This window comes from Aedes albopictus, unplaced genomic scaffold (assembly GCF_035046485.1).
Source record: "Aedes albopictus strain Foshan unplaced genomic scaffold, AalbF5 HiC_scaffold_251, whole genome shotgun sequence".
Classification (NCBI taxonomy): Eukaryota; Metazoa; Arthropoda; class Insecta; order Diptera; family Culicidae; genus Aedes; species Aedes albopictus.
In genome coordinates, this window is record NW_026917037.1 from 32,603 (window position 1) to 44,693 (window position 12,091).

The window sequence follows — 12,091 nt, forward strand, 5'->3', positions numbered from 1 at the left end:
GTATACCAAGTGTGCATTTAATTCCAGTTGTGGAAGTTTCTAAATATTGTTTTATATTTTTCAATTTTAAGTCTTGTTCTTGAGCGATTATAATATTACTCTCTATCTGAGAATCATTTAGCAATCCAATCATATTTTCTGTCACTTTTTCCTTTTGCTTATTACTTTTTTCACTCATATGAAGTCGGCTAAGCGCGTCAACATGCTTCATTTTCTCCTCTTTTCTATATTCTAAGTCAAAATCATAACTCTCTAAGAACAGGGCCCATCTATTTATTTTTGGATTTATTTCCTTTTTCTTTAAGGTTTGAACCAACGCGTTACAATCAGTAAACATTTTGAAACTTTTTCCAGCTAAATATACATGGAATCTTTTGATAGCATGAATGACCGCTAAGGTTTCTAACTCGAAGCTGTGAAGTTTTGATTCATATTCATCCGTTTTTTTACTAAAGAAGCTGACAGGATGAAATTTGTTATCTGATTGTTTCTGCAATAATATTGCCCCAAATCCAAATGAGCTGGCGTCACAATGCAGTTCAGTTTCTGCATGCGGATCAAAAATTGCGAGAATAGGAGCTGTAATAAGTTTTTGTTTCAAAAGATTAAAAGTATTACTTTCTCCTTCATTAAAATAAAATACGGTGTCCGGCCATTTGGCCGAATCCCGTTTGGCCGAACGCCATTTGGCCGAATGCCATTTGGCCGAAAGGGTCGTTTGGCCGAATGCCGTTTGGTCGAAATATTATCAAAAGGATTTGGAGGCGTGGGCAAACTCTGGATAACATTCTAGCTGCCAATGTCATCATCAGAAATATTTCCTTCTTTTAATCATAGGCTATTCTTTCAAGTTTTACCATTAAAAGATTAGTTGGCGTTGAAACTGAGAATAAGTTTGTCAGAGATTTTTCCTTCTTTGAATCATAGGCTGTTCTTTTGAGTTATACTGATACAGGAAACAGTTGCATGATCACTTAAGTTCATCATACCTTTTTCGGCCAAACGGCATTCGGCCAAACGGCGTTCGGCCAAATGATCCTTTCGGCCAAATGGCGTTCGGCCAAACGGCATTCGGCCAAATGGCGTTCGGCCAAATGACCCGGAACCATAAAATACGGCATCTTTTTGTAGTAAATTATATAAAGTCTGGCAATCACTGCAAAATTTTGAATAAATTTTCTAAAATAACTCATTAATCCTAAAAACCTATGAATATCTTTAGAATTTTGAGGAATAGGAAAATTTTTAACTGTTTCGATATGGGAGCTATTCGGTTTTCGACCCTTATTGTTGACTGTATAGCCAAGATAATCGATTTCATTAAACAAGAATTTACACTTCTCCAAATTAATTTCCAATAAATTTCCACTTAATATTTCAAACACCTGTTGCAAAACTTCAAAATGTTCTGCAATGGGGCACGTTCGGTGTAGTACTAGATTTGTAGTAATGAGCTGAATTTTAGTATGGTGAGAAGGTCAATTTTCCATTTCTGCAATGAAATGGTCCAAAAAGCGTGGGTATTATGATTCCTTGCCTAATTTGATTCTGTTTGAGCAAAACTTTCGATAACTATGTTGTTTATGTTGCAAGAAATAGAGAAAACAACAACACTGTTGCCCAAAGTTTTGCTCAAACAGCATTAAATTAGGCAAGGAAACATAATACCCACGCTTTTTGGACCATTTCATTGCAGAAACGCAGAATTGACCTTCTCACCATACTAAAATTCCGCTCATTACTACAAATCTAGTACTTCAGCGATCTGGCCTGTTGTTTTTGTTGCTATTAATATATCATCCAAATACACACATAATTTCTCTTCTTTTATGAGTTTTGCGAAAATTTTATTTATATAACGTTGAAATACAGCAGGAGCATTGCATAGTCCAAATGGCACTCGTAAATACTCAAACTGACCACTTGGCGTTACAAAAGATGTATAAGGTACCCCGGGGCAAGTGGGACCTAAAAAAATGCTAGTTTGGTTTTGTCAAGCCAAAAAATTCTACACATAAATAATTTAATAATTCCAATGGTTCTAAAAGACATTGTTGGTATATTTCTTCTTAGTAATGGGCATTAAAACTGTTTCAAAACTTTTAAATTCTGTATATTATGCATATTATGAAAAGTGGAACAGATCTTCATTTACACCGTGTCACGGGGCAAGTGGGACCTATTCGGATTTTTTTGTAATAATGACTAAATATAGTTGCTGCATATATGTAAGGTAGCATAAATCATAAATGTGCTATGCGAATAACTATGTTTAGCGATTTATGTTGGAAAAGTTTTGTGGTATCGTGCATAAACTACGTAACACATATAATAACGAATCACTGAGAAAAAAATGATTTAACTCTAGCAGCTCGTGCAAAACAAATTAATTTTATTTATACAAAAAAGCGCCCTAAGGTTAAATGCCGAAAGATTTCCAAACTTACTTTTCATATTACGTAGTTGATGAGTCTCGCCAAAAGGTTTTTCAACATTTACAGATGTTATGTTTTCCCTTACATAATATTACGATCATTATATAAAGATTTTTAAATCGTAAACTCCGAATAAGTCGTTTTCCAATTTTTTTGATACTTTATGGCTGGTTCCTTAACATTCATAAAAAATCATTATGCAGCGAAAAACGAAAAAAATAATAGAATTTGCTTGATCTAAAATATGAAAAAATAGATAATTTCGAAAACAAATATGTTCAATCAAAGACTTCACCATTTTAAACAATAGCTTCATCATCAGAATAGAAGTAATTAAGTATAATTCAACGATTGATTACTCAAGGCGCCGATTTTTACTTCACTTTTGTGTGAATTTCGGCTTAGGTTGAAGAAGGCGAGATCAAACTATGAAATTGTGTTTGTTTACTCTCATAGGTCTCACTTGCCCCAGATGCTGAAATGCACTGGGGCAAGTGAGAGCAGTTATCTAAGGGTAAAAAATGAAAATAAATTACAGCTTTTTCGCGTAAAATAAATTGCAAGCACTCCAGCTATTATCCTAAAACCGAAAAAGTTTCACTTTATTTGTTATTCTATTTTAAAACGACGAATGTAGTAGAGTACGTTAATCTCGTTAATCTGAATTGAAAATTACATATGAACAACAATAACATATATGGTCTCTTTATGGTGAGAACAATAACAATTTTTGAATTCAAAGTATCCGTTGGTGTGATACCTATGTTTTCTATAAAGAATGGTTGCCTTAAAAATAAAAAATAAAAAAGTTATAGCTGTAGGTCTCACTTGCCCCGGATTCTCACTTGCCCCGGGGTACCTTACTTTGTGCATTCTGGAGAAATTTTAATTTGGTGAAAGCCAGATTTAAGGTCAAGAATCGAAAAATATTGCTTGTCCTTAAGATTATCAAACAAATCTTCTATGACTGGAAGCGGAAAATTGTCACGCACAGTATCTTTATTCAACTTTCTGTAGTCTACACAAAGTCTAATTTCATTATTTTTCTTAGGGATTAAAACAATTGGACTAGCAAAAGGTGAATTACTTTCCCTTATAGTGCCCGCATCTAGAAGCTCTTTAATTTTTTCATCAACCTTACGCTTTTGATCGAATGACAACCTTCGAGGCTTTTAATGGAAAGAATCTCCTTTCTTCAAACTTATAACCATCTCATAATGCGTTTTTGGTTGTAATGGTTTAGCAAAACTTAGGTACTTAGAATGAAAAATTTCTGAAAGCTTTGCCAAATGATCTTTTGAAATGTTGCCTATTTTAATATTTTCTAGAATATCGGAGTTGATATTATACAAATTATCATCACATACCTTTTTTTCAGGGTTTTCATTTTTCAAATTATCGGGATCAATTGAGCAAATTTTAATATCATTTTGAATTACTGTTCGAATATGGGGTTGCATGATGATATCTCGTCCAATGATTGCGTCAATAAGATTTAAAACATTATCCGGTACTACATAGAAATCAACACTGAAAGTAACATTTTTTATAGTAATTTTGTTGGTGAATAAACCTAAAATTTTAAGTCGCTTCCCACCGATACCCCGAAAAGTTTTGTAATTACTGATTCTTTTAATATCATTTGCATTGATCAATCCTCGGCGTATCAGTGAGATCGGACTTCCTGTGTCGAAAAGAGCTTTTAAATATGTACAATTATTCATTAATCTAAACTTTACCAATCCGTCACAATTACTTTGTCCATGGTATCGTTTTTTGTCCTCTAAAGTGTTTAAGGTTTCGTTTGATTTTGGTCTTGGTGCTTCAAATTTCCTTTCTCGTTTTTGATATCCAGTCTGTTGAACTGTACAATCCACAGCAAAATGTCCAGGGCGGTTACAGGAAAAACAAAGGTTCAGTTTTTTTTCTCCGGTATTGGATCCAATCGTACCAAACGGAACGCTTGCATCACCTCGCTAACAGTTTGAAAACTTCGAATTCTGGCTTGATTCCGAAGCATCTGATCTTCAATTCCTTCCACCAAATATTCAATTAGTTCTTTCTCCGGTAAGTTTAGTTTCTGTGCCAGCAAGCGTTTCGATTGTAAGTACTCTTCAAAAGGTTCTCGTCCCGACCATGTCCGTCTCGAAAGTTGATCCCTCAATTGATATACGCTGATGTTGATTGTGAAAGTATCGTGTAAGTTTGCAGTCAATTCATCGTAGCTCTTCAACATGAAATCAGCGTCTGAGTGTAACCAGGACAGTGCTTTCCCTTTAACTAGCTTGAATAGTACCATTTTCATAGTCTGGTCCTCTACATTGAGTGCTTGTTTCGTGTTGAATAATATTTTCAAAAAATGATTTGCATCTTCTTGATAAAGACCGGAGAATGTTGGCAGCATCGATGAAAGCTCTTCAGGGCGTAGATTGTTGCTTGGTAACATTTTTTGTGGAAGGGAATTCAAATATGAGGAACTTGCTGATCTAACTTCACTAACGGTGGGTTGTTGATTGTGGATTGCGGAAGCGGCCGATGCTGGAGTTACGTGCTCGTCGATTGTTGTAGCGCTGCAAACTATTGATTCTTCTCTGACTGGTGGTTGTACTGTAATCCTTGCTGTGAGAGTTTCTTCATCACGTTGAGCGAGACGTTCATCCCCAAGAATAAACTCCGCTGGACCTGATTCACTGGATTCTCCACGTGTTGCGAGACTTCCATCCCCAAGAACGGACTCCGCTGGCTGATTCGGTAGAGATTCAGATTCAGTATCGATGAAATTCTCCAAATTGCATTGTGCAGATCTGATTTCAAACCGCTGCAGTTCATCAGTCGTTTTCTGGCTTCGTAAAAACATTTTTCTTTTGGTAATCCCACTTCTGATTGTTGTAGGCGAATGATTGGACAACGGTGTGTTCTTTACAGTGGTTTATTACAGAATAATCCTAAGATGTCATTTTGTCAGAGTCATAGCCTACTTAATTTTAGATTCATTCACCTTAACCTACTACACAAATGGATATCGGTTTTCGTAGCTGTATTTAGCATGATAAGAGCATTGCCAAACGGGCCTCACGTCACTGATTACTTGTGACTAAATAATTCAACACTTACATATTTTAACGGCATCTTTTAGCTCACATCGTTCGATGCCTTTGTTTTTGGAAATCCAATACGCTATTAGTTCCAAAAATTCCTCAGAAATACTTATTGATTTCCATAAGAAGGTTATGCTGAAATTGTCTAATAAAGATAATAATAATAAAAACAATAAAATGAAGTTATACCAATTTGACTGGAAAGATTATTTCACGAGTTTTTTCGAGTATTTATAAACATAGCATTCATACAATAGCTTTATATGCCAGTTAACGCCATTTAATATTAGACGAATGTGGGTGGTGCTGGTTATGATCACGTTGATACTTATCGAGTAAAACAAACATAATCAAACTTAAACTTCTTCCTTTCATGTGCGGTAATGCCAGTCACCATCAGATTCTAAGCCATTATCGAGCCAAATTCTATTTCTGTGATCCATCGTATGATAGTAATGTCGCAAAATATTCAGTTCACATTACACACACATTATTCTCACAATTGCAGCCCGCAACAACACACATTTTTCCTGCACCTAGTAGCTCACCGTTGCTAAAGTCCTTTTCCTGCTTGCAGATGGATTTCTAACACTGATGCCACGTGAGTTTTAACGATGCGTGATCCTGCCCCGTTGTGGTATGAACGTATTTTTCTCCATTTTCATGCGTCCTTCGTTCGGGTGATTTTCGCTTCGTTGTTGGATTGGTTTACATATAGTGATTGGTGGCGGGGCATATAATTGGGAAATTGCTTGTGCTTGTCTCATGTCCGTTTCGATTTGGGGTGTAATTTGAGGAAATATACATAACTGCATCCACTCATTTACGAGTCACAATTTTGAGTTAGTTCATAAGTTAAAGTTGATAATTCGTGTTAATACTCTTCAATTGAATGAACATGCTATGGGATTCATACACACACTAAGATTCAGATGTTCCAGCTCAGTAATTTTTTCACTGAGTTCAGTATTTTTTCCATCTTTTTACTGAGTTTTCAACAGCAGATTTATCTCGGTAATCGTATTTACCGTTCACCAGTAACGATATTTACCGTGCATCAGTAACTTTTGACAGTTTATTAGCTGAGCACGGTAACTCAATAACGGAATATCCGCAAAAGAAATAACCAAGCGTACCGAGTTAAATCTGCTGTTGAGAACTCAGTAAAAAGATTGGAAAAATACCGAGCTGATCTTAGTGTACAGACTCATTTTGAAACTTCCAACAATATCACGGGCGTTTATGTTTTTTCTGTACACAAATGTATGTTGTTTTTGTTATAAATCTAGAAAAAGGTAAGTTTTTTTTTTATTATGAACTTTTACATACATTTTTCCTGTGTTTAGAACTGTACGAAATTCCTGAAAAAGCTTTTAGTTAGCATCAGTTGTCTTTCAGCTGCCTAATTTTATTCCGTGTGCTATGCTTCAGCCACCTCCTGAACATAGTCAACTTCGGGGTTTCTAAATCAAATACACTGTTCTCAAAAGTATCGACCAAATTATCTCTTATCATTTGATTGAAGTTTTGCTATAAAAAATAAATACGATCTTAAATTGCCATCCTGGCCCTTAACCTTCACGTACCCGACCCCCGACATTTCGTCAATTTTCATCCGATTTTTTTGTAGTCGCCGTCAGTCGATCATAAATTGGTGCTAGTTTATTATACTCAAGTGGACATGCAATATCCGGAACCATTCCGGGTTGTGATGGGGTCTGGGGGTTGCCAAAATTGATAAAAGTGATAATTTCGTTTGTTATTGTGTTTGATCCATCGATTTTCAGCAAAATTTTTGTTACGAATAGTGAATCACAACTGCGATAAACAGATTGGAATATGTTGACCCTTACGGATCTTCGCGACAGGTTCCGCGGGGCCTCATTAGGGATACTTTTGGTTTTCAACCTAAACATATCGTGCGACATATCAATCTTCATGATTTCGAATGACTGAGTCAGAAACGATAGACTGAAGTCTGTATCAACTAAAATGGCCACCCCGGAACATCTAGCACAGGTTCCACGGGAGTGTAATCGGGAACATTACTGGTTTGTAACCAAAACATGCAGTGTGACGTATCAATCTTCATGATTTCGAGAGAATGGGGCAGAAAAAAATGACTGAAGTATGTATCAACTGATATGACCGCTCCAGAAAACTTAGAACCGGATCCCCGGAGGCATCACAAACACAATAACACACGAAATAGTCACTTTTAGTCATTTGGCAAAACAGTGCAGAATTCTGGAAGTTCTTCAATTGTTTCAAATTTGGAACGCAATTAAATTGCTACGAGGTGCTAGTATGTATTTTATATAGAGCTTTTGATATGTATGGTATCATTACTGTGCCGTCCAAGAAAGTTCGGATCTTCAGCAAAGTTGCTGAGAAGTCATTGGTTCTCAAGTTGTGGAAAATGTTGTATGTAGTTAAACCGTAACGTGAAACTTGCGTTTTGAATATAGAATTTGGTACATGTCCTAGAAGATAATGGACACGTAAGTCCATGGAGTACTTTCGGAGAGTACTAAGTTTTTGTCTGGTAATTCTTTTCAGTAGAAGTGGCGATCGGGTGGCTTTGTTCGAAGGAAAAAGTGAAAAATGATGCGTGCTTCTCCTGGATTTCTCCGGAGTTCCACAAGAAATTGCAGTTAAGATTTTTTCAGCAATGTCTCCAAGGATTCTTCAAGAGGGTCTCTGATGATTCCCACCAAAGATTCCCACGGTAATTCCTTCAAGGATTTTTTAGGAATTCTTCTGACAATTCTTTCAGATTTTTTTCAAAAGTTGAAACGTATTCTTCCAGGTAATCCACTAAGGAGTCATTCAGCCATTTCTCCGTGATTTTTTCAAAGGTTCCTCCAAAATTTCTTCGAAGAATTGCTACAATAATTCCTTCAGATATGCCACAAAGATTTGTTCAAAAATTATTCAAAGTATTTACTTATGTATTTCTCTAAGGAGTTCAATATAAATTTTCCCTCGGTCTGATGCTTCTTAAACATATATCTGAGTAACGCAATGGCATATAAAGCTGAAATTTTGACATTTTGATAAGCCAACTTTGACTAGTGATCAGTCAAAACTTCAGCTTCTTACAGCATTCCATTTGTGAGATATTATTTTGGGAAGCGCCAGAGCCCGTGTTGGAAATGCCAACGGAAAATTTCCGAAATAATAATCCCGAAGTAAAAGACGGCGGCTTAAGATTACTGATAGGGGGATTATTATTTTCCTGGAATGTATAATAAGTATACATCTTATTGTTGCAACAACCGATAGTCAAAAGATAGGGCTTAAGTAGTCTGTTCGTTTAACCCTTTGAAGCTGGATTTTTTCAAGCGTTATTATGGTTTTTTTCTACATTTTTCTGTAGTTTTGGTGATCAATAGCATAAAAACGGTAGAATATTATGCAGATTATTTTTTCTGGATACCTTAGGTCATCCAAACTGTTCTTGAGATTAGATCCTAAAGTCTACGGGTGTAACGGTAACTTCTTTCATTATACAAAGCTACAATTTGTAATCTATCATGTCCAGTCTTCTGAAAGGTTAAAAGACAATATCAGATCAGTCGGGATATCCTAGGCCATCCAAACTGTGCTTGAGTTTCAATCCTAAAGTCTACGGTTTTTTTTTTTTTCATTTTTATTAATGGGTATTTTAACTTAAATGCTAATTCTACACTCAAGTCTACGGGTGTAACGGTAACTTCTATACAAAGCTACGATTTGTAATCTATCATGTCCAGTATGTCTTCTGAAAATTACAGTGATTGTTTTTATCAACTATGCTTCATACCAGTAAGGAATCCCATAATATCCCAAAAATATAATAGGTACATCGCTTATTGTTCCTGCAACTGCTTTGGTAAGTACAGTGGATTATGTAACACTACTTAACGTAGTGGCAAAAGCTATTATCACAAGTGCAGAGCAGAAGCTATGACCCCAGGAGTAGTATTGTTGATCTGGAAAATCTCAAAACTATCTTGAAATGACTCATGATATGCCAGGGGGATTACAAATTACAGTCTAAAGTTCATTGTGTTAATATCAAGAGCTAAACTTCAGGATAGTATGGACGACACTCAATGTCCCAAAGGTTCATAATCATATATAGTAGTGTCCCAAAGGTGTATAATAAAAAAATTAGACATCATATTGGTCCAGTAACCACGGATAAATATGTAACATTGCTCAGTATAGCAGATATGGCTGTTGTTACGAGTGTAGACCTGAAGTCCTGAACTCTAAGATAGTTTGGCTGACCTGGAATATCCCTGTAGAGCTTCGCGGATCCCAGCAGATTATGCAATACTATTATTTATGGCGAAAACACATTCAGTTATTCTTGTAGATTTGAAGGACTTCATTATAGAACAGTTTGGACGACCCTGAATGTCTCAATGTTTATAATAAGCTAGTAGACTTCAGATTGGTCCAGTAACCATGGTTAAATATGCAACGTTACTCAATATAGCAGATATGGCTGTTGTTACGAGTGTAGACCTGAAGTTCTGAACTCTAAGGTAGTTTGGCTGATCTGGAATATCGCTGTAGTATCTTTAAATTACATTTGAGATTTCAAGAGCTTCGCGGATCCTAACAGATTATGCAATACTATTATTTATGTTGAAAACACATAAAGTTATTCTTGTAAATTTGAAGGACTTCATTATAGAACAGTTTGGACGACCCTGAATGTCCCAAAGGTCTATAATAAGCTAGTAGACTTCAGATTGCTCCAGTAACTGCGGTTGATTATGCAACGTTACTCAGTACAACAGATTTGGCTACCGAGTGTAGACCTGAAGTTCTGAATTCCAGGGTAGTTTGGCTGACATGGAATATCCCTATAGTATCTATAAATGACATTGTAGATGTCAAAAGCTTCACGGACCCCTGTAGGTTATGCAATGCTATTATTTGTGGCGAAAATACATAAAATTATTCTTGTAGATTTGAAGGACTTCACTATAGGACAGTTTGGAAAACCTAGAACATCTCATAATATAAAACACCTTTTGATATTCTTGACGAATGCTAAATGAATACATATAAACGTAACCCACATCCAAGTTCAGCTTTTAGAACAACTGGTACATCAATTATTTCGTTTTTCCAAATTTCATGGTGTTCAGGATGTTGTAGGTTATCAATAAAGTCCCAAATACAAATATTCCCATTTTTCCCTAATAGAGGACTCAACTTGCAACAACTTTGCTGAAGACAGTATTCTGTTTTATCGAATGGGTGAATTCATACAACCGCTTCTAAGTTGGGGTCATATATGACCCCTCCGGCTCCAAAGGGTTAACTTACGTTTAGTTTCCTTATTAGTTCGAGTCCAATCTGCCTGTCTGTCTTGTTGAACCGGTCTATCGTTGCTGCATTTATGTGGGTGCAAAACATGCAATCCGTACTATCAACCCATCTTTCTATCCGTACTGTAATTTAGTCTAGATTTAGTTTTTTTTTCGCATGATAAATATTAAGTACGTTGTCATTTAGTTATTTACCCTTTAGTATGTAGGTTTTCACTAACAATTTAGGTTTAGTATAGATTAAGTAGTAAGTGGTAGATTAAGTGCTAAAAATCCCTGGTAAATTTCATAGTATGTAAGATAGAAATTCACTTGTACATATGCATGACAAAATACCTTCTGGAATACAAACTAGTTCACGATATCCAATTCAATTAGAGGCACAAATAATCTTAATTTTAATAACATTAGTTGTTCTACATTTGCTAATACAAGGATGCACTTTATCTTCTTTTTTCCTCAATTTCATCTCTATTCATCTGCCAACTCATCGCTGTGACAGATGCTCGATTTGTCATTCCGTATTGTACCTACCGACAATGGGCACGCTGACGGGTTCGTGTAGAGACATTCCACTCGTAGAGGTGCGCTGGCGTGTTGTCACCATCAGCCCGACTTCGGATAATCGAGTCCGACCTGTATTCAACTCAGGAATATCTTCAATGATTTTCTAGAAATTCATCTGAGGATTCCTTTTCGAGTATTCAGCAAGACCATGCTGAGGATGACGGGTTCGATTTCCGATCGGTTTAGGAACTTTTCGTGATGGAAATTTCCTTGACTCTCTTGGGCATCTGGTGCCTGACGATATACAAAATCATTGGTAGAGCAAGCTCGTGTTTAATAAACGTAGAAGTGCTCATAAAGCACAGAGCTGGAAAGTAGGCTTTGTCACATTTTAGACATTATGCCAATTTCTTTAGAAATTCTTGCATTTGATTCTTGCAGGTATTCCTCTTAGAAAACCTCAGAACATTTTCCAAGGTTTCTTTCTGAAAATTTCTTATTTATTTTTCCAAGAATTCTTCCAAAAATTACTTAGAGTGACAACTTTGGCAACTTTTTTGAGGATTATTCCTCCATGGAATCCTTCGGGAATTGCTACAAGGATTCTTTTAGGAACTCTTTGGAACTATTGTGCAGATTTCTCCAAGGATTGCGTAAGTAATTTCTTCAAGTTTTTATTTCAGCACGATTGCAGTAGTAATTCCTTTAGAAACCTTTCAAA